This window comes from Ciconia boyciana, chromosome 1 (genome assembly GCF_034638445.1).
Source record: "Ciconia boyciana chromosome 1, ASM3463844v1, whole genome shotgun sequence".
NCBI lineage: Eukaryota > Metazoa > Chordata > Aves > Ciconiiformes > Ciconiidae > Ciconia > Ciconia boyciana.
In genome coordinates, this window is record NC_132934.1 from 189,015,547 (window position 1) to 189,042,728 (window position 27,182).

At 39.5% G+C, this 27,182-nt stretch overlaps 1 long non-coding RNA gene across 1 annotated transcript; it reads left to right on the top strand.

Annotated features, from left to right (window-relative positions):
• The first annotated feature begins 368 nt into the window (after positions 1-368).
• On the top strand, positions 369-3,945 carry LOC140648441 (uncharacterized). The gene is made up of 3 exons (XR_012041215.1): positions 369-681; positions 2,333-2,408; positions 3,647-3,945. It is a non-coding gene; the product is annotated as an uncharacterized lncRNA (long non-coding RNA).
• The last annotated feature ends 23,237 nt before the right edge of the window (positions 3,946-27,182 follow it).

Sequence of the window (27,182 nt, forward strand, 5' to 3'; positions counted from 1 at the left end):
CCAAGAGAACCCCTTCTGTATCTTCTCTGCAAAGGCCCGTCTCTTTTTATGATATGGCCGCCTTGGGAAGACTTAGGTGCTCAGAGCAAGCACAGCATTGAGGAAGGTAACACCACTTTCCACCAAGCCTCAAGCTGTTGCCTGGGCCTAAATGCATGTGACACCACCACGTAATGAAAGACACATGGTCAAAGACGACTGTTAAGGGAATGTCAAATATTGCCATGGTATTCCAATGTGCGATCATTTATTTTTTTCCCAAGGGAAGTGAGAGGATACAAGTATTCTTCTATTTCTCCTAAGATTTATGTTTAAAATTAAGCACTCCCAAAGAGGATAGACTTGAAAAGTTTTCCTAAAAGCAACAACCTGGCTGTTCTGCTTCATAATGTCTCTTACCTTGAGTGTAATAATACCCTGCTATCTTGCTGTGGTACGTGTTCAGAGACCTTTGCTGTGGTATTCAATGGTATTGTTTAATGATACTGCTGTGGGAACCTTGTTCAGAAGGAGAAAGTTTGCTCTGGGGCTAAGGAACTAACTTTATATTGAAAACTAAATTCCTTTATCTCCTACGGGAGGTCTCAATTTTTCTTGTGGGAAACACGGCCTCATAAGGATGTTTCGATATTTTAAAGACTGGTGTACTTGGATACAAGACTTTGGATGTCCAAAAATGAGGTTTGTATAAGTACCTAAAGTAGCAAGAACTTTTCCTCGTAGTTATCAAAGGAGTAGAGACAGTATGTTCTCCATACTTGCTGCATTGTATGACAGTCTTATGTGATACGCTACACGTGTCTTGCATCCTGCTCTTCACATATGTAATGCATGAAGTGCCTGTATCGCTGTACTGACTACCAATACTCTTTCCTAATGTGCTCCCTTAATGCATGCATGTTCTCTGCCACTGACTGTAGTGTTCTGTGGAGTCACTATCTCCTTTTAGTTTGCAAACTATTTTTTACACTTCAGAATGCATTCAGCTTCCTATGCATGCATCCTGAGTGCATTGTAATCTGCAAAGGGTATATGTTTTCTGTTCTCTTGGCTCAGTCACTTTGGTTCCTCCAAGATAAAATTTAGAGTATTTTTTGCTAGGAGTGTTTTCTTCATTCGAAAGAGATATCCATAATGATTTGTGTAGAGTATGGGATGGAAGACAATTTTTGCAGCACTGGGCTCAATAAGAACTATATGTGGTGCCTGATAGTTTTGTTTTCTCTTTACGTAGAGTAAAATGATCTCTTTATAACACAAAGCAACTTATTGTCTTTTACCATATTCCCTTCTCAGTTTTCTGTTTTCTTGAACACAGTTGAGGGGGAAAAAACTTGCTGGATCTCAGATGCATGTGTGAATATAATAATATATCTGCTAATTTCAGTCAAGCAGACAGTGGTAACAAGACCTGATGGAAGTTGAAGCTATTAATTTTCAGACTGGCAGTAAAGCAAAGAGTAATTGTCCCCTAAAACAAGTTTCATCTTGGGCTGTGAGCTGTTTATTGATTCTTCAATGCACATTTTAAAACAGTATTGGATATTTTTCTAAAAGTTATGCTCTGTTTAACTCAGGGAAGTGCTGTGTACTGTGTTAGGCTGAAGGTCATACTTAGAATCAGTGGAACACATGGTGTATTTGACCCGTTGAAACAAAGCGTGGTTTAATACAGTGAAGTCCTTAAATCTAGAAGCAATGGATGTAGATCTACAAGCAGAAAAACTGTGTTCTGGAACATTTAGCTAAAGGATTGAGGTCAGTGAACAACAACTGAAAGTGTAATACGAGAGGATGTAGAAGTGAAAAAGGCTAATGTCATTCCTGAATGTATAGAGAGGAATCAACAGTAGTTAAAAGGTAATTTGCCTCCAGTAATCAGTATTTTAAGCCAACTAGTGGGACACAGCATATAGCGCTGATATACATTTTGACAGAGAAGTTGAAAATGGGATAAGCTGCATGAGGATGATCAATGGTTTGAAAATAAGAGATACTCAAAGAGGTTATTTTAGTTTATTAAAAATGGTTTGAAGATGATTACAGTTTATAGGTTCCTTACAATGAGAAAATATTAGGTACTGAGTGACATTTTAATTTAATGAAAAAAGCCATAACAAGAAGCAATGGAGAGAAATTAAAGCCACAGGAATTCAAATCAGAAATGGAGCACAAATTTCTGTCAGTGAAAGTGAAAAGTGGTCCCCATTTTTTATGCCTTGAAGTAAAAACCTGATCCAGTTATTTCTTCCTTACATGCCAGTTGCTCTACACCTGTCTCATTTTTTTCCTTTCATTTGAGCTGCTCCAGTTTGTTTTTCTTCTTTCCTAGATGTAATGCCAGATTTAGAATGCAACAGCACTGAATGGAAGGGAATATGTGCCTCTCTCATCTTACAAACACTCTTGTGAGTATGTACTGGGATTGTATTTTCCTTCTTTTTCCACTAGCAATACGTTGTTGGCCTCTGCGGTTTAAGCTTCAAATCCCTTTCTTAATTTACTTTTCATTTGAATTTTTGCATTTCCCCTTGGTCTTCAGAATAACTTGATTGAAGTTGACCTGATTTTCTTTTCTGATTAACTGATGTTTATTTTACTTTAATTCGGCAGGATTATTTTGTACACTGTAAAAATATAATTAGACATTAAATAAGAATGTAGCAGGAATCCCTCGACATAGGAGGCTACAGATATATCCCAGGTGCTGTTGGAGATCATGCTCTTCTGTGACTACAAAACTAGAAGCAGCATGGAGGCCGCACCTTGAATACTGCGTTCAGTTTTGGGCCCCTCACTACAAGAAGGACATTGAGTTGCTGGAGCATGTCCAGAGAAGGGCAACGAAGCTGGTGAAGGGTCTGGAGCACAAGTCTTATGAGGAGTGGCTGAGGGAACTGGGATTGTTTAGTCTGGAGAAAAGGAGGCTGAGGGGAGACCTTATTGCTCTCTACAACTACCTGAAAGGAGGTTGTAGAGAGGTGGGTGTCAGTCTCTTCTCCAAAGTAACTAGCAATAGGACAAGAGGAAATGGCCTCAAGTTGTGTCAAGAGAGGTTTAGATTGGATATGAGGAAAAATTTCTTTACTGAAAGGGTGGTCAAGCATTGGAACAGGCTGCCCAGAGAGGTGGTGGAGTCACCATCCCTGGAGGAGTTCAAAACATAGATGTGGCACTTCAGGACATGGTTTAGTAGGCATGGAGGTATTGGATTGACGGTTGGACTAGATGATCCTAGAGGTCTTTTCCAACCTTAATGATTCTATGATTCTGTGGAGCATGGCCATGTTCTTCTCCAGGACTACAAAGAAAAGGAAGTAGTAGTTCCATGTAGTTCAGGCAGGGAGAGATTTTGCATCCAAACACTTGGCTTATAGTACTCCATCTGCTACACCTTGGTATAATCATGATACCACAAGGAGAAGGATGGAGGGATTACTACTAAGGAACAGAGGAAGCCAAAGAGGAAACAGAGCGTGGAGCAGGTTTTTTGAGAGACCCAGTTGGTAAAAGTGAAGATATTTGGATATAGTAATATTTTTTTTTTCAAAAACATGTAATAAAATTATTATCTGCAACATCTAAATGATAGCTTTGTATTTTTTGAAGCATCATCTCTTCTCACATGCATACTGTCCTTCCACAGTAGCATCCAGAGCCATCACCTGCCCCTGTCATCTTGAACTCATGGTAATCCGATGCTCAAAATCAGCTACAGAATTCTGGCCAGAGCATGTCAAAACATACTGTCTTGAATGGCGCCCCTGCCATCCATCCAGCTCCATCAAATAGTTACAAGCAGACTGAACTCACGTTAATTAACAGATCTCCCTGAAGTACTTGAATCATTGGGAAGGGTTTCTGTACTTCCTAGATGACAAGAAAGCTTTGGACTGACATATCATTTTGGGGTTTGCTACAAAAACATGGACTTTTGTAGTTCTTATTCAGTAGTTACAATTTCTGTACTTGAGTCCAGCTACTGCACTGCTGGGCCCAGGTGGCAGAGGTACAGACCTGCTTTGCTAAACTCGGTTGCAAAATAAAGGTGCTGAGTAAACCTTTTGTTGTGTTGTTTCTTAGAAACTCTGTTAGCGGGAACAAAGTCAGAAAGCTAGGAGTCTTTTCAGGTCAAAATAAAACCAGCTTCTGATCTCAGTAGAAGGGTTCCCGTTACCTGTGTTGTGATTTTGGGGGATGATGTTTCAGTGGTGATCATCAGGGGAAACTGCTGTTGTCTGCAGAGTTAATAGCACAAGACACCCATTTTAACCTTTGTGGAAGCAAAATAATGTAAGTGGAAGGCAACTGTAGACTGATAAGTTCTGTCAACAGATGCGAGATGAGAGGAAGTTTAAGAGATTTAGGGCTGGGTTTATAGATTTAGGGCTGGGTTGTTAGAACTGAAGCAGGCAGAGCAAGTTAAAGAAGGGGGAAGTTTCCAAGAAGCAGATACTTAACAAGAGTTGTCTTCTTCTGTTGGACAAAGGTCCAAAAAAGCAATGAAACATTTTAATGTGCTTTGAGGTTGGTTACATTCCTGACAGTAAAGTCTTAGCAGATAAAGGCTAAGAAGCCTCAGTTACACTGGTGGATCCAGGCATTTTCAAACTCATGAAGTCTGGTTTTGTGTTCTGACCACATCCCTGCTTCAATTCAAGGGAAGACATGGGCATGAAGTACCTTATAGTTGCTATGGATCAATACATCAAGTCATTTTGCTGCAACAAAATGGTTTACGGTGGTTAAGTAGTTTTATCTTGACTGTTTTGCCTTTTAATATGTTTTTGCTTCTCAAGTTGACCAAGATCCAAGAAATCCTTAAAGCTAATTACATTATCTTAGTGCTGCCCTGGTTTGTTCCCTGCTACTTACCTTGTTAATCTATGCTTTATTAATAACCTACTACCATAAACTAAAATAAAACTAGCAAAAATATTAGTAGTGTAAAATTAGTAGTGCTAGACTTCCTTCAGTTATTTATGCTTCTAACCTTCTAACTGACAGATATATGTGACGGCTATACCGGTCAAATACAGAGGAGAGGAGATATTTCTGTAGCTTCTGATAATATGTAGGACATTTCACACCAGAATGTCTTTCATTACAGACACTCTTAGCTCTGAATCTTACTCAGTTAACAGAAGGGCACAATTCATTGCCATATGTGGTGACAACTTTTTGCATAGTAGTTAGCAATAAATGAGTGTATTTAATAAACCTCGGTAAAGTCTGTCTGGGTCCAGTTCTTTCCAATATTTTCATTAATGACCTGGATGATACTCATTACATTTTTGGATGATATGAAGCTGGGAAGGACTGGCAGTGCACTGGAAGACAGACCAATTTTAGCTAGTACAGTAGCATCGTGTCATTGCAAAACAGGTAAACTTCATACTAGGAGTTTAAAAGGATCATCTTAAGATAGAAAAGAAATGTTGCCCTTTTTTTGGTACTGAGAGAGCTTCAATGGAATATTGTTCCCAGTTATGGGAGCTGCAGAAATTTGAGGAACAGTTGCAGGAAGTTGTGTTTCAAGAAAGTTGTAAAGCAACTAAGTAGTTCAAGGAAAGTTAAACTTAGTAAAGAATTAAAACAGAGCTGGGGAAGGACTGAAGGAATAGGGCTTCTTAGACTGAAGAAGAAAGGACTGAGGGAAAAGAAGATTCTGAAGACTGTAAAATGCTATTGCAAAGAGGAAGGGGAATTTTTTTTCCCTGCATGATCAGGAGAGAAATTGAAGTAAAGGAGATCCAGCTTTGGCAACAGGGAAGACTGCTCTCGCAATAATAATAAGGAAGTTGGGAACAGATTGCCTGCTGAGATTGCAGTTTTCATTAGAGATTGTATATCAGAAATGAAAAAAACTTTTGTCGATCCTAATTCAGGTCATGGAAGTCAATCAGATGACCTGTTTAGGTCCTTTTAGGATTCTGTCATTAGTTCCATTTACTGTAGAGGAAATTACAAAATGTGCAATAAAAGTGATACAACTTGTAGTTAAAATAGGAACAAATAGCAGTTTTTAATCAAAGCAAAATGTCTTTCATGTAAATGTTGATTAATAAAATGATTACTTTAAAATAACTTAATTATTCAAAATACTCAAGCGGTTTTAGTGGTTGAATTCCCTTTAAAAATCCATTGAAGTTCACTACTCTTTTTTTGGGATGGAATGTTTTAAGAATGGAATAACGGACTACAAGTTAGTCTTCACACAGCTGATAGCGCAACAAGTCTAGAAAGAATCATATATTTTGCTTCCTTATTCAGTAATGTCTTCTAGGTTGGTCCTGGCAAATCTTTGTTTATATCAAAATGTCAGTTTTGTTGCAATTTTGTGATACTACCCATTATGTTTACAACAAATCAGGTTTTTCCTAGTTTTGAAAAGTCATGGTTATGGAAATATAATTCTTCATAATTTTTGTTTGGGGTAAACTTTTCAATAGATAATCCTGGCTCCTCTTCCCCTTGGGTCTAGCTCTTTTAACATCTTCAATAGTACTGGTTTTCAGTCTAATTAATCCTTTTTTATCTTTTCAAGATATACTAACAGAAATAATGTTTCACTATCAGTCTCAGTGAGAGAAGGAGCAGGGCTTTACTACCTGCATGATTACATCACGTAGATACTACATATGAAAAATTTACGTTAAATTATTTTTTCATATTTGAAGTTCAAACTTTAATGAATGCCCATGTAACTTCTGAAAGCAGTTTTCTTTTTAAGTTACTTCATACTATGTAGAAAGAAGAAAACAGAACAGAAACTAGAACTGTGACTATTACCATTTTCTATAAGTGCTGTCATTTAATTCCTTGCAAAGATGCTATTTCTAGCATCACAGACATTCTTTTTCCCACAAAAAATGTTACAGGCAGGAAATGTTTTGGATAGCATAACAACATTTCCTGATAAACATTTTATCACAGCTTGATAACCATTTCCTGTTGGTAGGATTTGTTTTAACTATTGTCATATTGTTGTCTTTCTTGCTATAATTAACACACATATGTGATCTGGCTAAGTGTGCTCATCCTGTCAAACAAAGGTTTCAGCAAGTCAGATGTTTGGTTATAATGTGATGCAAGATTTTATATTGTCCATTTCCCTTCATTTAAACTTTGTCTGGAGGAATGAAATAGCAATACGTGTGCAGCATTCTGGGAACTGGGAATTCCCAGAAGGCTGGAGGTTCCTCAATATTTCAAGTACAGCATTGTCTGCTCTTGTCTCAGTGATTTCAATAAGCTTCTAAAATAGCTTTAGATGAGAAGGTGGGAATTCATGTAGGATCTCATTGTTCAATACAAACCTGGACTTGAATTGCCCTGGAAGGGTATCAGAAGAAATGTGGCACTTTCTAAGGAGCTTTAAAGCATTGTCCTTGCAAGCTAATATTAAAATGAGACTACGTTCAAGAATTGTACTTTATCAAAATGTCATGTTTTCAGTCAACAGAACCACTTTTGCCATTTTTGGAGTTACCTACTTACTTTCATGATGAGAGACAAGCAGTATCACTTACATACAGCTGATTCTGGTTCTCATTCACACAAAGATCGGAGGCATATTTGACTATGCCTCAACTAAATAGTAGATGGCCAGGATGCAGCCTCTGGCCCTGAAGCCTAGAGGCATAGCCTAGCTCATGTCGGTATTATTTAGGGCTGTATTTCCTTTAAGATCAGACTGGCCAATCAACACTACATAGCTCTTGGCCCTGGAGCTCCTCTGTGCTGTTTAACATCCTGTGGCCTTCAGACATAATACTTATTTATGTCTGTGGGGTTTTTTTCAGTTCATTGTGTTTGAAAGAGACTGTTTATTGCCTTTTTTTTAAAACTTTTGACTCCACAGTTTTCTTCCCCACAATTTTTCAAAAAGAAGTAAAATTAAGGCACGTTGCTGAAAGCCTGTAGTATTTGAGGGTGCAAAGCCTGCTGAGATAGCATTGAGGGAGTCTGTAGGGAGCAGCCTTGGAGCAGTGCTGTCCATAGAGCCCACTGGAAACAGTGCTTGGTGTGCACTATCCCTGACTGTGCTAGCTGGCACAGGCCAAGTCTGCCAGGAAGTCAGCTAACAAGCAGTCTGGATGTTCAGAGGTCAAGTGTTCAGGCTGTGCGTCCAGGTTATGATGAGTTTATGGAGTCTAACTAAAGCTTTGCCTTAAGTTTTATTTCTGTCGGAAAGGCTTGAGGAAAGAAGAATGTGGAGGTCAAGGCTTTAGGCAAAGGTACATTTATAGAGATGAATTTGAAAAAAAATATGATTATTGGTGTATTTTGGGTAGGTATGTTTTGCATGCACATCCTGAAGGTATCCTCAGAAAAATATCCAAGGAAACAGAATCTGAAACAGAGTGAAAGGGTTTTTTTCAAATTAGGTTGGAGGAGACTGAATAAAGTATTCTTGCAAAGAGGTGATCCAAGTCATGCAACCCAGTGCTGACTGCACAAGCTATTCAGGCACCTGAAAGAAGGTGACACTGATGTAATCATCTGTGTCACTCACTGAGGATGTGTGTAAAAATTTGAAGTGTTTGTGGAACAGGAAAATGAACTCGCATCCTTGATTTATAATTCCAAAACAAAACAGAATTGGTTACACTGAAACCAGTAATGGCAAGGATAAAGTAGATGACGGATTTTCCATTATTGGACTCTAGCAATAAATAATAAGTAAGGCAGTGTGAAAGCTATATATGGATAGTATATCATATCCATTATCATCATCTGCTTTCTACAGAGCAGACATCTTAGAGACATTTCCTTTGGCCCTAATGAATAAAGCAGTTTTAAGTTTCTACACTAAAAATGTTAAAATTATGGTAGCGTATATGTGATAAAGTGTACAATTTTCACTAAATTGCCTTTAAATCTGTAACTGTGTTGTTAAAAGGCAAGATAATTGCTTATTTTAAGCAAATGCTTTAGCATTGGTCTTACATAGGCAAGGAATATTTACAGTAACCTTATAACAGATAATGACATTGATATCTCAGGTTTTGTGGGATTTATATTACTTGACATAAATGTCTTAAAAACAGTATGCATTTTTTCACTGGCAGTAATTTGCAAGTCACTCTATGGGCTGTTGAAAAGCTAAATAAAATCAAGCAATTGCTCTTTGAATACGTGTTAAAAACAACTATATAGATGATAGGAGCATCCCATTTTATCAGAAGCAAAGAGCAATATTACATTATTTATGGCTGCTGTTAAACATGAACTTGTAAAACTAATTGTCAGAAGACCAGGAAGCTTTTTTTTAATTAGACCTAACATTTCAAAGAAAAAGAGGTTTTCCTCTTGCAATTCAGCCTGCAGAACTTCCTGTTAAAAGATTCTGCAAGTGCTAAATGTTTGGATGAACAACTCAAGGGAAAGCAATCAACTGGGATTGCTCAACAGAGAGTCTCCAGCTCAGGAAGTCTCTGAGCTACAAATGTTCGAAGGTTAGGAGAATATTTAAAGGAAGTTTCATATTTACTTACCCCATTCTTTTTTAGCATTCTGCCAGGGAACAGATTTTGTTAGTGCTGGGGAGAAAGTACTTGCTTTGGTAAAACTTTGGCCTGACCCTCTTTGGCCCTTTTTTCTTTCTGTGTCCTTATGCAGAGGATGTTTAATTATGTGTCTAGTTTTTGAGATAACATTGATATGCACTTTTTACTTCCTGTGAGGAAATGCTCAATGCTTTCTGGGATTGGGGTTTTTTGGTGTTTTGTTTTTAATGGAAGCATTGTTGCAGTTTGTTGATGTGAGGACTATTCTCTATTAAGGTCAGAGGGACTGAAGATTTTGGACTAGTCTAGGAAATGTGATGCAAGACTATCTGGGCAGCCGGGCATGCCCAAACCCACACTGGATCTATCATTGAACATGTTTTATATATACTATACTAAAACATACAGAAATGAATAGCTTAAAAAAGGAAGCATATCATATATTCTGTATTATATTCTGTATTACATTATTATATTGTCATTAGAAATGTTGTAGTATTATTCTACATACACATTATAGAGTATGTACACCATATATAGATGTTGATACACTTAAAATGCTACACTAATCCATGACATATCAACTCTAAAGATGACTTACGGAGTGCCATATGTTAGAGAAATAGATGGTCATATTTATTAAACAACAATGTCAAAAAATAAAGCAAGAATTTGAAATGAAGGTGAATCAATTAAGTGACAAGTCTGGGTCTACTTGAGGAAGTGAACATCCCTAAAGTATCTGTCTTTATTATCAGCCTTAAAGTTGTTTTTTTTCCGCTTCTTCATAGCCTTATTAACCTGCATTTTGAGAACAAGTGAACAGGCAAAGACGACTTACCTGCTCTGTTACCTTTCTAATGTTGTATACCTTAAGCATGTGCCTTGTTATGCACCTTCTGTTTATGCTTCAGGATCTTAATATATCCAGTGTGTACTTATGTTAAAATCTTTTCATCCTTTCCATCAATGACTTTAAAATATTTAGTTAATTCAAATAGTCCAATGTCAGCAGATGGCTGTTGAGTCAATGTCTCTATACAGTATTTAGCACTCTTTGGAGGAAATGTAATATTGAAATAGCATTTATTATTTGCTTTTAAACTCATGTTATGTTTTCCCCAAAGTAGTGTGTAACCATTAGTTCTCACAATATATGGGGAAAGGAAAATAAACGAATTGCTCAGGGGAAAAACCTGGAACTATAAACTGGAGTTCCTCAGACCAGCCACAGACAATTTGAGTTCTCAGCTTCATTTGAAATATTCCTGAAACCCTCAATCTTTTCCAGTGACAAAGGTCTCTGGACCACCACAAGGTTTTCAATGTTCTTTTTTGTAGACTGGGGAATAGTTCACACTGTGCTTCACAGCTTTTTCATATGTTTCGATAACTGCAAGTCATGGTGTGTGACAGTTCATCAATCACCCTGTCAGTTTCTCTTCCAATGGAAAAATGAAGATGACTCTAAAAAGCGTGATGGAAGCTCTGCCATTCAGGGGAGCATTTGCTATCAGGAGAGAAGTTGGAAGAATAAAGAAGCCTTGCCAAAATTCTCATTTTGTCCTAATTCTAATCCTAAAGGGTCAAAATCCTTTAATTCAAGTAAAATTAATTTATTGGAGTCATAGATAAGAATTGTGCTTTAAAGTTTAGCAATGGAACAGACTAGTTCATCTGAAGTTCTTGATTTGCATGAAAAGTGAATTCTGTCTTTTTTTTAATTCCACTTTTAACTTGTTTGTCTTTCAGGGCTATGTTTTTTCTCTTTCATCACTGCTACACATTTTATACACCACACGTTCTACAGTATTCCTTTCCTTCTTTTTCCCTCAGCCCCCTTCCTCTCAAGTGTTGTATGTCTTCCTTGAAAATCTCACAGATGGGGTGAAATTGCTTCAATCCAACCTTGCCTGCAGTCTAGGCATTAAACACCCAAAGCAGGTCTCTGACCACTCTACTATAATACAAAAAACACTTCTTAAAAACAATAGATGCAGAAGTCCAGGAAGCACTTTTGATATGTAAATCACATTCTTCAGTAGAGTGCCTAGCCCAGACTTGTAATTAAGCACCAAGACAGAGTTACTATTTCAGATGTCACTCTTCTTTGATACTTCCTCTTGGTCTGAGCATCATGTGTGAGCATGCTGTATGGTACACACCTCAAGTCTGGGTCACACAACTCTCCTAAGCCAATGTTCAGGGAATACAAGTAACTTCCATATGATGGTCAATTCCACTTCTTTCAGTACCAAAGGTTACACATCTTTGTGTACATCACAGCTTTACTGGTGGTTTGTGGTGTTCTCTCTTTAATGGTTTTGAAATATAGGCAGAAGGGTCCCAACTGGTCCTGACTGTTCAAGAAATGTATCTGAATTGGGATCCTCTGGAAGAAGTCTAATCACCCTAAGTTAGGTAACTTATTTTCCATCAGTGGATTAGTAGTTCTTCTTATCTAAAACATTTAGATCTTACAATGTTAGGCATCTTCACTGTGAAATATTTCCTCTCCCTTCTTTTTCAAAACTGATACAGAGCCTAAACTACAAAATGCATTTGACAAAATCACAAAGGGTTTCTGATACAGCCAAGAATGTAAAAAGGCCTCCTGAGGAAGAGTTCAATGCCTTAAATACAGACTGTTCAGTCTTTCCTTTGTTTTCTAACTTCAGAAAAGAGTTACAACATCTGGCACACTGTGGATGTTGGTTCTACATATTAATTTGTAAAGAAGGCTAGCAAAGTAGTACAGTTTTGGGTAATGGATCCAATCAGCTTAGCACAGAAGTCCTTAAGATCTCCTGCATATATGAGATTCAGAAGTTCACCTCATACATATGCATTCCACTGACTCCATTTTCAAAGGACAAACTTGTGTCACTGCTCCATGCCCAAACCCTTCTTATCTGTAAATCAGGTGTACCATCACTAAAGGTATTCTGTTCATGTGAAGGAGGACTTTTATGACAGAAAAACCCTTTAGCCCACAGCTCATTAAATAGTTTTTAAGGGAGACAGATTAAAAAAAAAGTACCCTAAATATATATGTGTATAAAAGCTAGCGTGTGCAACCAGATGGTAGGACTCCATCTGCCAGGCAACTGGGTGCAAGATCATGGCTTTGTGTTAGCCCTGAAGTTACTTAACCCCATCAGATAGGAACAGCCCCATCCAGGAACATAGGACACAGCTGGAGCACATCTTGATTTGCTCCTTCCTGCCAAGTCCCAGGGTCTAGGTGGATGAGTTGCAGCAGGATCAAGTGGAAAAGAAATGCAAAGTTCTCATTTGGAGGAAAGGGGATAAGCAACTGTGCCCCACTCCAGCTGCTGTACTGTAGCCACTGCCACCAGGCTCTTCTGGGCTCCATCCTTGTAGGGGATGGAAAAGGTGTGAGGAGAAAGGTTCACTTGGACAATGGCCACTAGCCAGGAAATGCTGGGGCTTCTTTGCATACCGACCTAGAGAAATTCTCTCACTAGAACAGCAGTTCCTCAGTGAGGAGGCTTCTCTGTCGCTAGGCAAGGGGAAGAATGCTTTTTGCATCTCAATAACTTCTCCGAATGTGCACAAAGGTCTAGTTTGTCAAGGGCTTGACTGTATTTCCCAGCCTGTACCCAAATGCTATTTCCAGATCACCAGTATGCCTGTGGGTCCAATAGCTCTCAGTCCACTGACACCTGGGCCAAAGCAGATCCCAGACCTAAGCTTTGTGCTTGCACCTGAGAGAAGGAGGTCTGCTTGTGAGCCATGTAGGGTAGCACAGGCTGGAGATGTCTTTCCCCATGTCAGGGAGCCAGACTTTGTCCATCTTTCGTGTCCGTTGGTACTTCCCTTTTGGTAGGAGGTGGTGGACCATGCAAACCCAAAGAACCCCTGAAATCGGCATCTGGAAGCGTGCACAGGACACCGGTCTGTCAGTGTCCCTGGGAGTGCTGGTCAGGATAAAAAACCAAATGAGAACACAGGCCTTTCAACAGGGTGTGTATCCACCTGAGCTCATTCCTCCAGGACACTCATGTCTGAGTGTCTGGACAGTGGCTTTGTGGCAATTTTCATAACAACTCAGAGTCAGGAACCTACATTCCACCCAGGTCCCAGTTTTGGTACATAAGTCCTCTGAGGTTCTCAATGTTAAGTGCTTATTACTCTTTCCCGTGCATTGTTAATGGAAGCACTATAGTTTTATGTTTCTTCCTGGGATAGTTTAACTAGCCAAGAGAATAAAACAAGATTATATCAGCATTGCAGGATTTGCTTAGTGAACAAAAAAATTATTAAGATGCAGTCTATTTTTCTAGACAGATTTAAGGGAGCACATCAGTAATTAGAGAATAGAACCACCCTTAGCACATTTTTAAAAAATGGGGTTTTGTGTTTTGAAAGAGTGATTTGTGGGGTGCTTATGTTGTACTGCTTATCCATAAAAAGCAACAACTGCCCCTCATACCCCTTTCAAAAAAAAAAGCCCCCACCTGAAATGGAAAAAAAGAACACGCTCTTAATGGAGAAACGCCATAACATTGCAAGCTGCGATTGGTATTGTTGCTGTAATAGAAGCTTGAACTGGAATATCGCATAACTAGTGTTGTGCACATTACAGTCACATAAAAATGCTAAGTAAAAAGTATCTCTAAGTCATGAATCCCATCTATGAGATGCTGAGGACCATTGGTTGCCAGATACCAAGTTCTGATCACCTCATAGCTGTGGCCCTGCTGACATTTTAGGGGACATAGGTAGAATATACTTGAAGAATGAGGTTGGATTAAGAGGGTTAGGCACACTGTATTTATGGTACCTAAGTCTCAAGGTTCGGGGTTCACACCAAACTACAGCCTCTCAAAGCCTTAAAAAAACACCAAAGATCTCTTAAGTTTCTGCTGCAATCCTGAAGCTTAAAGCATTTCTGAAATCTCTGCCTGAACATCCACATTTCTCCCATCCCAATTTAAGGCTGCTTATGCTTCCCATCTGCCCTGGCTGACAGCAGGGTCAGCATTCCTCCAGGGAAGACCATGGACTGGTTTTTCTCTCCGACGTGTGATCTAACTGAGATGGTTTGGTGAGGTCAGGCACAGCGGCACTGGTTCACAGGGCTGATAAACACCTTGAGAACACCCTGAGAAAGTAGGTATGGTTTTCCTTGGACATACAATTTAGGCTGCCTCTGAAGACTGCCACAGATTATTGTGAACAGGCCAAAAATCTACCCCAAGTTGTGTTTAAGTTTGCTCTTGCAGAGCAGTGCTGAATAATGGGGTAGGATGCAGCTTCCTCACTATTTTGATGATGCTCACACTGGACTCTGAAGTGTCCTGCTACTTCTGTCTCTCTGGGTCTATCATGTTTAACACAGCTTTAAATCACCCCAGTGCTTGTCAGGTTGCAATGCAAATGCAATTGCAGAAGTGCTACTGGAGTTAAATGGGAGTACAAGCAACATAACAGTGAAGAATGAGGGTAGTTAGGTTGAATACTGAAGCTTCTTTTGATACTTTGGTTTTCAGACCAGGAACAGGATTGTATAACCTGATTGCCAGCATTTTCAAGATGAGTTAGTGACTGAGGAACTCCTTCAAGACTTCCATTCTGTGGTCATAGGATCACCTTACTTCATGCATGAGTGTGACATGTAGGGTGGCCATTCTGCAGCTGCCATCATTGCTCCAATGTAGCATCCTACACACTGAACACTGATGTCACGGAAAGGCTGCAGCCAGCTCAGTACAGAAACAGTTCTGAATGTGGCTCAGTCTTACTTAAGCACCTTCCTCACTACCCTGATCAGTGTTTTTTCTTCCAGATGGAGCCAGTCAGGATGCTTCAAACAACAACAATCAGGAGAAACCCAAAAGCCAGAAGTTGTCATAAGCAAGTTGCACTGAATAAACAAAGAAAACTTCAGCTTTACTTAGAACGTGTAACCTGATGTCTCCTCGCTGGCTTTTCCTCTTGTCTCTACCACAGCCTATTTGTCAGGCCTTCTTCTAAGCACCTCTGCAAAGGCAGTTTCCAAAAAACCTTAAGGCCAGTGGAGCCATGTACAGTTTTCTATAAAAGCATAGAAGAAGGAAGAATGAAGCCCAGTGGTCTCTTCTACACTATAATGGCAACAAGTCAACCATAGAGGATAGTCCACATATCTCAGTCCCTGGTAATCCTTCTTGGTAACCACCATTTTGTGTCTGTCTTAAAGTCCCTTGTGTCCTTTCCCTTACAGAAAATGTTCAGGGAAAAGAAAGTTTGCCCTCTGGTTCAGTGCCTTGGTGTTGCCAGGACACAAGTCTATGCAAACAAATGTTAAGTTCTTTAGGGCTAAGCAGTAATTATCCAGCTTTGCCAGCTGACTGGTTGACTTGCTGCCAGGGGACTGAAGCAAGGCTTGCGACTTCTAAGCGTATTGCCTGACAAGTGACAGAACATACAGCGGGGATAAGGGTACAGATTAGCACAGTTCAGTGAACAGAAAAACAAGCAAAACGGGGCTAAATAGCGTGTGGTCAAAATAGATATTTATTCATCTGGAAGCCATCTGGACTTCTGGGTGCAAGCTTCATATTGCAAATGCTGGGATGGAACTATTCAGAATTTCAAGAGGAGTTTCTCCCAGCTCCAGTTTACCAAAAGTATTTCCTTTGTGTGTTTTTGTCCCCTGCAGGGAGACAAACATATATAGAGAATTGTTCTTCAGAAGCTCTTTCTTTGGCTTTTATTCCTTCTTAGTGGAATTTCTTTCTTTCTGAGGACATATGGTTACAATCCTATCTAACCCAGTTCTTTTCTATCCTCTACTCAGCCTCTGAAAAGAAAACTTTAGCCTGTTTTTACTTCTTCCTCCTGGTTCTTTGAATCCAAATGGCTAATCAAACCCATAAGTTAATTGAAAAAAATCAGTTACAGTGAAGCAAGAAACAAAACTAATATTGGTTTGCCTTTGGAGATAATCTGTTAGGGATGCAGCTGAACTTCAGTATCAGAGCCTAAATTAAGGAAGTTTTAAATTATATTTGAAGCTTCAGTTTGTTCATTGCTCTTCTTGAGCAACAGGAACCTTGATAGGATGGAGTTCTGTGAAGCAAGATAATTAAGAATTAAATTATGAACCAAAAAGTACTATTCAAATCATACCTTAATCTTCCCAGCACATGCATGCTTTGCCATCTGCTCTATAGGAAAACATTTCAGAGACAGACAAAGACTGCATAAGCAAATAAATATGGGTAGAAGTAGACCTATGTGAAGAATGCCAGCCTAGAAGTGAGTCTTTTCATAATATGGGATATCAAGAGGAATCTGGCTTGATTACGCAGAAGCAAGGGGCTTCACAGAAGTACAGACATCTTCCCTTTTTAGTGAATCTAAAATATTCCTTCTTTCATGCTGTGAAAAGCCACAACCTCTTAAGCAGGGACTGGAGTTTAGAGTGTTGTGAGCTAAGAGAAATTTCTGTGTTCCTTAGTGAGGCCAGATCCAGTCCCCACACAAGCAGGCATCATGGATGGGAGCATCTTTCCTACCGTTAGGTACCTAGGGTAGGTAGGGTAGATTATATAGGGTAGACCTATACAATCTCCCATGTATCCTTTATGGACAGTGGAGAATAAACATCATTTTGAGGGGTGATGTATTTTATTTTAGATGTCTGCTGTAGGACAAGATGAATTAAATCCTGGCAATGTCTCTTCCTCTCTGCTGATTACAGAAGGAATTTAGGATGATGACTGGCACAGAAATCCTTGTTTAGTGGAGTAAATCCATCCCTGGCTACTGCTCACATTTCATGGGGACATGGCTGCTTACAAAGCAACAGCATGATAACCTGCTGAAATGTACTGAGCTATTGGATGATTTTTTGATAATTATTACTTGAGGTTGTCTATTTGGAGGTGTGGGTAGAAATACCGTAATACTGTAGTGAGCTACATGTGATATCAGGAAAAATTCACTCTGATGTTTTCAGTTGATTTTCATCAGAGCAAATAGCCTTCATTTACACTTCTTTTTCTACTCTGATTTGTACAAAGAATTAGAAATGTCTGTTCTCTGGCTCCATCAGGAAAAGATGAACACAGTCTTTGAGCACTTAGGTTTAAATTTAAATCGATAACTTTTCTGGATGTTTAAATTACAATTAAGATATTAAACAACATTAATAACTAAAAAAAAAATCTTGATCTCTCTTTAGAACAGTGACATAAAAAATAAAATGACAGGACATTGAGTATTATTAGTTTCAATATGTACTGTGATACTTAAAATGCAAATTGCTTTCTGAATCCCTAAACCTGAAGGTCTAATTATTGGTATCTATTCTTGTCACTGACTAGCTCGCTCTTTTCTGGTCGTGCTAATAATAATCCTGGTGCTACTTCTCCCTGTTCCTATTTTCTGGGGGTTCCTCACTGTCTACATTTTCCTGGGTTTTTAAACCAGCTTTTCTAAAAACAATGAGGTCCATATGATCACTTCATTTTCTGACGTCTCCCCCTCCCACCTCCTCAGCAAATGACTTTTAAACTCATTGTCCTGTTTCAATCAAATGAAATGGAGGGATAGAGGTTTCCAAAATAATTACGCTTCTACCAGATTTGTGGAGACTGACAGCTAGATAGAGGAGAGAGCTGAACAAATGCCTCTACTGATGAACAAAGAAGCAGACCTGGGTCATGACACATGGCTTCTGCCACAGCGTGCACTTTTTGTGGTCCTTGGAGGAGCCCAAGGGAACTTGAGGGGGATTTGGGTTACGGTAGGATGAGTACATGGGTGCAGATGAAAGGAGGGGACCCAAACCAAGAAGTCTGATTTACCTATTAGTGTGTCATTCATGAAGCAATTTGTCTGTCTGCCTTTTTTTTTCTTTCTGGTTAATTTTTCTTTGCTTTACCCTCTTTGAACAAACTGATAAGAGCTTTCTAAACTTGTCCAAATACGCAAACAGACTGAAAACAGAGTCCATTTGACCTTGTTCACTGCCTCAGAATATGCTTTTCAGGGCATTTTTAAGAAAAGTATGTAAAATTCCAGGAAGAGTGATCTGAAATCTCAGAGTTTTAATCCAAACTCCTTGAACTCAGAAGCGAGGCTGCTATTTCTGTGACAGATAATGACACACACTTTGTATGCACCACAATTAGTGTTACATTTATTCACATGTAGAAACCTCAAGTGGGATTGTGGCCTCTTTGAGCTTGATGTTGTACAAGTGTATATGCACAAGAGAGAGAATGAAACACAAAGCAAAAGCAAAAAAACATTCAATAAAGTTTTCTATGAAGATTAGAGACATCCAAGAACTTTTCACCAAAGTGGCTGTCATCACAAAATGCCAGTTATTTGAAATGAAAGCTCCTTTTGCACAAATGCAGTCATTTCAGCTACATTTTTTGTATGAGGTGGAAGAAGTCCCAGGCTTGGTCTGCCCTGTGCAGAAACCTGTTGCTGCCTAGAGAAGCACCAGGCACAGGCACACATCCATATACAGGGTAAAAACCTCTCTGAAAATTCAAATATTGGGTGCTGAAGCTCTTATGGTGAATCCTGAAAGCCTTATCACGGCCCCCTGCCTGGATGTCCTGCTTGTAGGGTGATCCATGTGAGCCTGGTTGTGGGAGCTGCTCTGTGGCAAAGCATGGGGTGAGCTACCCGCAGGTCCTCAAATGGGCACATCCGCACCTCCGCTCTGGGGCTTGGGCTCTAACTCAAACTGTGAGATGCTCAGGCTCTAACCCAACCTGGGTAAGCAGTTCCCCTCTCAAAACTGTAACTAGTTTTTCTAGAAGGGGGCTGGCTGCAACTGCATTCTTCTGGGAAGGCATCAGTAATTCAGTCCTGGCTTTCACCTGGTTCCTGCAATAAATCTGAAAGTGTTTTTTCCTGGAGTAAATGGCTTGACCTGCTCTTTTTCATGCTTTCGACCCCCCCTGCTTTTTGTGTGTAGAGCATTGATTCTGAGGGTAGCATCAGTAAGAACATGTGAACCTGGGAGTACAGCTGTGTGTGGTCTCTGCAAGATTTCAAAGAGAGATTTGCTCTACCATAGGCCACATTTGAGGCTTGAGCCACTGTGTCTTTAGAAGACACTTTGCTCTTAATACGGAGTTTTGCAACTGTCATCATCACAAGTATTACCCTTTCTAACCAAATAGACTCCATTTGGAAGAAGCAAAGCTCTGGTAACTTGTTAAAAAATGTCAGAGAAACCTCCAAATCATCTTCTGCATCCTATGAAACTTGAGTCTTTTCTCTTAGTAGAGGTCTTATTTTCCTCTTGGCTCTACTTGTTATTAGCCCGTTGTTAATATAGTGCATGCAATATATATAAACTGTACCATTTTCCAAACCCTACAACCTGTGGCACTCATGGTATCATAACATAAGGTGTTCTGGGATATCTTTAGAACCTATCTTCAGAAATATTAAAATCTATCTTGAGAAGAATTAAGATTTAGAGGTGTGAGAGCACATGCAAAATATTTATGTTTAACTGAACTCTTATTCAAGCTTTGCAGTTTCTAAACAACTCTGGTGTCTAAATCAGATTCTAATCTCAAAGCCATGAAATCATTCCATGCTTTTTTCTTAGCCAGGCAGTATTATGGAGCATGTTATGGAATATTACTGTTCCATGAATATTGTAATGCTGCTTTCTTTCTCAGTTGTGTCCTGATGCAGACATTTCCAGTTTCTAGTTGCACTTGAAAAGAATTTGGTCTTCTGAGGTGGTCCCTCAACAGAATGATTGAGTTTGTGGCCTATCAGATACTTGTCTGTCTTTGTTCTTCCTTTAACATGATCACAGCACTGTTTTGGCCTCTTTTCCTGGAGAAAAGTTATTAACACTCATATGCCCATAGAACATTCTTTGCCTCATCTTGGCTGTGAAAATTAGATATTTTGAAATTACCACTTTGTTACAACTTGAGGCAATTGGAAGAGACAAATAATATTCAAAAAGAATATTTGTTAATCCTCATCACATATACAACCATGAAACTGATTTCTCACAAATTCATAATCTAGTGTTGGGGTGGACTGAGATATTTGCTGTGTAGCATCAATACAATCTTTCAATAAACTGCTGCTAAACTTTGAAGGTTAACTACCTTTTTTCCTATTGTTCTTTTCTATGAGCATTTACAATATTTTTAAACACAAAAACTTGGGTTTTTTTTTTCATAAATGGAAATCAGCTATTTTTTTCAGACAGTTTCATATATTGTAATTACTTCAGTCGTCACGGCCTTTTATGTTTTGAACCACAAATTGTAAGGCAGATAGTTGTGTTTGGGCTGATGGAGACCCAAACCTGCAGTGAACCAAAGAAGACAGTGTGCTGTGTCCCTCTTGCTGAATAGGTTTCAGACCTCAAAACTTACATCTTCTGGATAAGGAAAGAGAGCCTAAGGCAAAATTAGAAGAAAGAGTTAGTGTAGGTTAGTCTGTTTAAAATACTGGAAAGATTTTGGAGAAAACTTCCTAATTCACCACCTCTTTGTGCTGGCAGTTTTATTTCACAAGTGGCAGAATTGTGTCCCACTCCTGCAATGTACAGCTGACATTGGCTTATTACTACAAATTAAAGCAGTTTGCAGACTAATTTTAGATGTGTTGAGAGTGAACCAAAGAATTATGAAGTTGTTGCTTTCAGTTTTGTGGTGAACCTGTTCTCTCTTAGGGATGTCAGGTCTGGTAGGCAAGAGAATCACATGTATTTATTCCTTTATTTGTTCATAGCAAAGTACATCAGAAATGTGGTATTTCATCATCTCTGGTGTCACAGGCCCCCTGCCAGGGAAAAATAATTATAGAGATTGTTTTCGATGGCATTTATGCCCAAGATACTAGGCCCAGTCACTTCAAATATAATGGATATATGCTGATAACACCCAGGACTCTGCTTTTTTTCATCTCAGTGACAAAAAGTAGTAATTAAGCCAGTTTAACAGTGCAATTAGGGTTGGTTTCTGATTGCGTAGGGTGACTGAACATAGAAAAGCAGATGGGGTGTGTTGGGAACCTGCCCTGTGGCTGTCCACCTTCTGCCTCTGTTGTCTTCCTTTATCAATACACCTCAGCTCCAAACGCCCACCTGCAAGTCAAACAGCAGCAGCTATAACCATGCTTGCAAGGCATACTATTACTGTGAGCAATTTCACTGATAGACCCTTTGCCTGCCAGAGATGCATCTATTAAACTGTATGATGTGCCATAATGTAGGAAAAATATGGGTCATTGGAAACTATTACTTGATATTGTTTCCATATGTTTCTCCAAAGGAAGAGATACTGCAATGTGTGAAAATATGATTAGGAACAAATGCTGACTAGTTGCAGGCAAGAGTGGTCACAGGGGAAAGATTTATTTTGGCTGCTGCTGAGAGCTTTCCTCTTTAAATTTTTAATTGGTCCTAAAAATCAGACCAGATACATTTGCTTTGTGAAGAAAAGGTTTTGAACTGGTGATGATTCTCAGAAGCTCTGAAACCAATACCTGGTTTGAATTTAGCAACATATGGTGTAAGAACATGGAGATAATTTTTACTGTTAAAGTCCTCCAGATAATCCAAGAGAGATAATGGTTTCTTCCTGCAAGACCATGAACCAACATAAAGAAAAATAAGACCATGGCCGTAATAGCCTTTCTGGCTTTCCTGGATTTTAGGCCATGATGTGTGAGTGATAAAGCTGTTTATGCTGGTGAAGAAACAGGCAGGGAAGCATGGAAAGGCACATCTCATGGGATCACACATCTAAGCAGCTGTGGCACCTAGGAGAAAAGAGGGAAGCTCATCACATCCTTGCAGTCAGGAGCAGTCCTGTCAACAGCAACCAGTTCCTGCCCCTTGGGCTCTGCACCCACACTCTACCTTTGCTCTCAGCAGGTTGTACAGGAACAATCAAACCCTTATTTTCATTTAGGTATACGCTTTTCCTATACTGACTTTTTAAGCTAAACCTTTTGGGTGGTATCCTTCTGATCAAATTAGACAGTGTGATGTCAATGTCTATGTCTAAGCTAGTTATGATAGAGAGGGACAGCAGTGTTGGGGCATGATTCCTCTTTAAATGTCTAAAATGTCAGATACGCTCCCTTAGGCATGCCTGCTTACCGCCTTTTACTAATAAGAACGCACGTTACGTAAGTAAAACTACACAGATTGTAAGTTATGTACAATTTGGCACTAGCAGGATATCTATTTCAGTAATAGTGCCACCTTACTACCAAATTATAATTTTTAAATATTACTATAATAATGTCTTACATTTTTCTTGGAATTCACAGCAAGATACTGTTTAGATAGGAGTTACCACTTAGAATTAAAAGGCACACTGAACGTTTCCTGTGACCTTAGCCAATGCTATATATAAATGGAATCAGCTCATGGATGTAATAAGATACTAATTCTGAAATGACTGAAAACATGAGAGCAGTGCCCACACTTAGAGGTATTGCAGAGGAAGAAATTACTGAGTTGGGGCAAAATGGTTTCAAAGTTTGACTTCTGGCCACAAACTACTCAGTAATTATACTGGGGAGACAAATTTTGACAGACCATGGGTGGATGTGGATTTGGAAAATAAGTAAAGGAAAAAGGCAGCCTTAATTTTACTAAAGCTTCAAGTGTATAATCGATTCTAGATCGTATTCTAGATTGCCTGTAATTAATTACCTGTAGTTTGCAAAAGAGGCACAGTAGTGGTGGCGGAGAATGTAATTTGATAATTCCCTTTGTGTTCCTGAAAGACACAAGAGAGAGCATAAAACAGGTAGGTTGCATGACACTGTGCATGTCGTGTTTGCTTTGTGAAACACGGCACTGTTTGCTATACTAATCTCTGGGTATTGTCAGGTGTCAATAGCCGTAACTTGTAACTGTGTTCACTTGTATATGATGGGAGGTGTTGGAAATGGGAGCAAAAGCATATTTCCTAAAGTATCTTTTATTCCTGTGAAGCTTCACCAAAATAGCTTAGTATAACATGGCTGTTTTCCTAAAATAACATTAGTAACTCAAAGTTTTAACTCAAATGTTCATACTCAAGTGTGTAAATCATTGCAGCAGCTAATTCCCTTAGTAGAGAGGGCTGTAGGAAGAATGATGCTGTGTGCGATTCATGCCAAAGACAGTGATACTTACATAATGATACTCTGCAAAGAATGTTTCCATATATAATTGTGCGAGTTCCAGATATGCTGTGCTGTGGCTTTTCCACTCAGAGCTGCAGGAAAAGGGGAAGATGAGAAATGGTACCTCATCGGCAGCTCTGGCCAAAGGCATTTTGGTGTGAGGTGCTGCTGCAGGCTGAACTTTTCTGTGGCTCCTGCGAAAGCTCCCTTTGAAGCTGCTCAGTGTCACCTTTTAGAGATGTACTCTACATCCTCTCCAGAAACACCCTATACTTGAATTAGGGGGGTTGTCTGTAACCTCTTTTTTGGCCATACACAGGGAGTATCTGGGTTGCCTTTAACAGAGGTGCAGAACAGGGGGTAAGGAGGCTGTTGAAGCCACTTCCTCTCACACAACTGTCATGGTTTAGCCCCAGCTGGCAACTAAGCACCACACAGCCGCTCTCTCACTCCCCCCCGGTGGGATGGGGGAGAGAATCAGAAGAGCAAAAGTAAGAAAACTCGTGGGTTGAGATAAGAACAGTTTAATAATTGGAACAAAATAATAATAATAATAATAATAATGAATTATAATGAGAAGGAATACAATGACAGAGAGAAAGAGGAACAAAACCCAAGGGAGGGAAAAAAAAAGGGAGAAAAAAAAATTAATAAAATAAAATAAAATAAAATTATACAACCGCTCACCACCCGCTGACCGACGCCCAGCCAGTCCCCGAGCAGCGATCGCAAACCCCCAGCCAACTCCCCCAGTTTATATACTGGGCATGACATCATATGGTATGGAATAGCCCTTTGGTCAGTTTGGATCAACTATCCTGGCTGTGCCCCCTCCCATTTCTTGGGCACCTGGCAGAGCATGGGAAGCTGGGGAAAAAAAAAAAAAGGTCCTTGACCAATGTAAATACCGCTTAGCGACAGCCAAAACATCAGCGTGTTATCAATATCATTCTCATACTAAAATCCAAAGCACCGCACTATACCAGCTACTAGGAAGAAAATTAACTCTATCCCAGCCGAAACCAGGACAACAACCTAAAGGAAAACCAGAACCCAGACATGGCAGAGATATTGTTATTTCCCCGAAAAAATCCTGTTCACTTCAGGTATGTTTTGATTACCTAATGCTCCTCCTAAATATACTGTGTATTGTAATATACTTGTGTGTATATATATATAAGCATAGTGTGTTTTAAATAAGAGATTGCATGATCTAAAACCTAACTCACATGTTCACTGGATATTTCTGAAGGTGAAAGAAATCATGTATCCAACCAAAACTGAAAATGGGAACTGGAAGGTAACAAAAAGAAAAAAGGCAAAGTACTATTACTGGTCTTTGATTACAATTTTGGCCAAGAGGCTGAGACTGATGTATTTAATTATTTTTGCTCCAAAGAATTTCTGCCTTAATCTGCACACAGAGGAAGAATGCTGATTGTTCAAGAATTGCTCCTCAGCAGTTTGTTTTATCCTGCTTTAGTCTTCAGCCTTTGGCCTGGTTTACTGGCACTGAAATTAGGGCACAGTTGTCCAGGGCTCCCTCTGGAGTCAGTGGAGAGACATTATCTCTTCCTCAGGGTTTTTCAGTTAATTGTAAAGTCTGAGTTACTTTCTCGAAATTTTTCTTTCTCTCCTTTCTGCAGCAGGGAGCCTAAGGTCAAGAAGTGCCTGTATCACACGCCCTAAGTGAGTATTTAAAGTTAGGTGAGATAAAGCTGGTCCATAAGCCTTGTTTACAACACCTTGTTCTGCTCCTCTTCTCAAAACAATGCTTAATTTCCCTATGTGATTTGCCATGAAACATATTACTTCAGTGTCTGAATGCTTCACAAATTATACATTTTTTTTCAAGATCCTCTAAAATGAGGGGAGAACACAACTCCAATTTGTCTGTTGAGAGCTGAGACCCTGCGTAACATTAAAAAAAAATCTGCTAATTTTGATTTTGGTGTACTTTGCATTATATATGGATTAAGAGGGAGCTCTCATTGCCTTTGGCTGTAGCTCTGTGTGGATTTCAGGACAAGCTCAGAAAAATGCATTTCATGAGCCTCCGTGAGGGGTCCAGTGTAGGCAACCACTCCAGGACCTCACAGTACGCTCTCTCCTGGAAAGGGCAGAGTTTCCTTCTCCACAGCAGCATTCAGTCAGCTGAACTGCACAGCTGTCTTCTCCTTCCCTTGCCTCATTCATCAGTCCGGCTTACAATTTCTATTAGTCCAGGTGCTCCTGCTCCAGATCTCCCTTCCTCTTGGCTGCCTTCACTTCCCCAACTACCTCAGTCTGGGCTTTCATTCCCCCGAGCCACATCAGGGACCTTCCCTTGCTCAGCTACCTCAGTCCAGTGGAAGGGTCTCCCAGGAGTGGCTCTTTACAGGAATCTTCTTAAGGAAGATGTCTTGGCAGTGAGTAAGCATCTTGGCTCCTGTTTGAAGCTACATCTGAAAGGTAGCACATCCAGCAGTGTATAGGTCAGCTCCAGCACTGTGGGACTCTGGTTCAGATAAATTACCTTCCACTTGCAGTAGTTTTTCTTGTAGCATTTTGGCTTTGCTTGTAGGTTTCTTATCCAAAGAAAAGCCTGACTTCATTAAAATATTGGCCCTATATGGGCTTTGTGTCATGCCGTGAGTGCTATTACTTACACTTACCACAGGGAAAAAAGCATGTCAGCCTTCAAAGTTCAGAGGTAGAATCAAACACGACTGCCAACTTTCCTACATTTCAGGTTTTCTATATCAACATCTTGACTCAAATCTGAATATTTTGAAAATTCAGAGGCCAGAAAGTATGGAGTGCACTTCTGGATTTTAATTTAATCCCACTGCTCTTGGAATCAAACACACAGATTTCCATCTGATTAGACTGAGTTTGGGCATAACCCCAATAAACACTGGTTATTTTATTTTAGCTAGGAATGATTTGGATCACTCACCCTAAGAATGCAACGCTGAAGTCATAAGCTTAGTTAAACAGAAATCAAGAGGTAGAGTTAATGTTTATAATTGCTAAAATTAAAAAAAAAAATCACAAAGAACATCTTTGTATTAGCTTATTATGTTTTTCATGCTCACAACCTGCTTTTCTGGCCAGAAGAAGAGAAACAGCAGATATAGAGACAATGAACTTGGGGGGCATTTCCAAAAGCATTCCTCAGTCATTGCCTTCTAAAGCCCAAATCATCTAATTTACAGTACGTTTTGTTTCCGTGTCCCACTGGTCTAGCATCAGTTCATTTATATCTATGTCATTATAGCATTGTTATACCAAGATTTTGAAAGCTCCTGGTGACCTTACGCTTATCTCATCAGATTGCTGGTGCAGCAGCCACCCCAAGTCTCAAACACCTTATCACAGCCTCTGTATCACTCAGCATCAAACATTGTGCTCTCTCTCTAAATCCGTCCACACTGAGAAGTCAATACATCATGAAACTTTCTTGCCTGTCATCCGACAGAAGCCTTCCTCTGTTTCAAAGATAGATTGTTAATACTTCCCTTACAACTGAAATAAGCTCTCAGCCACGCT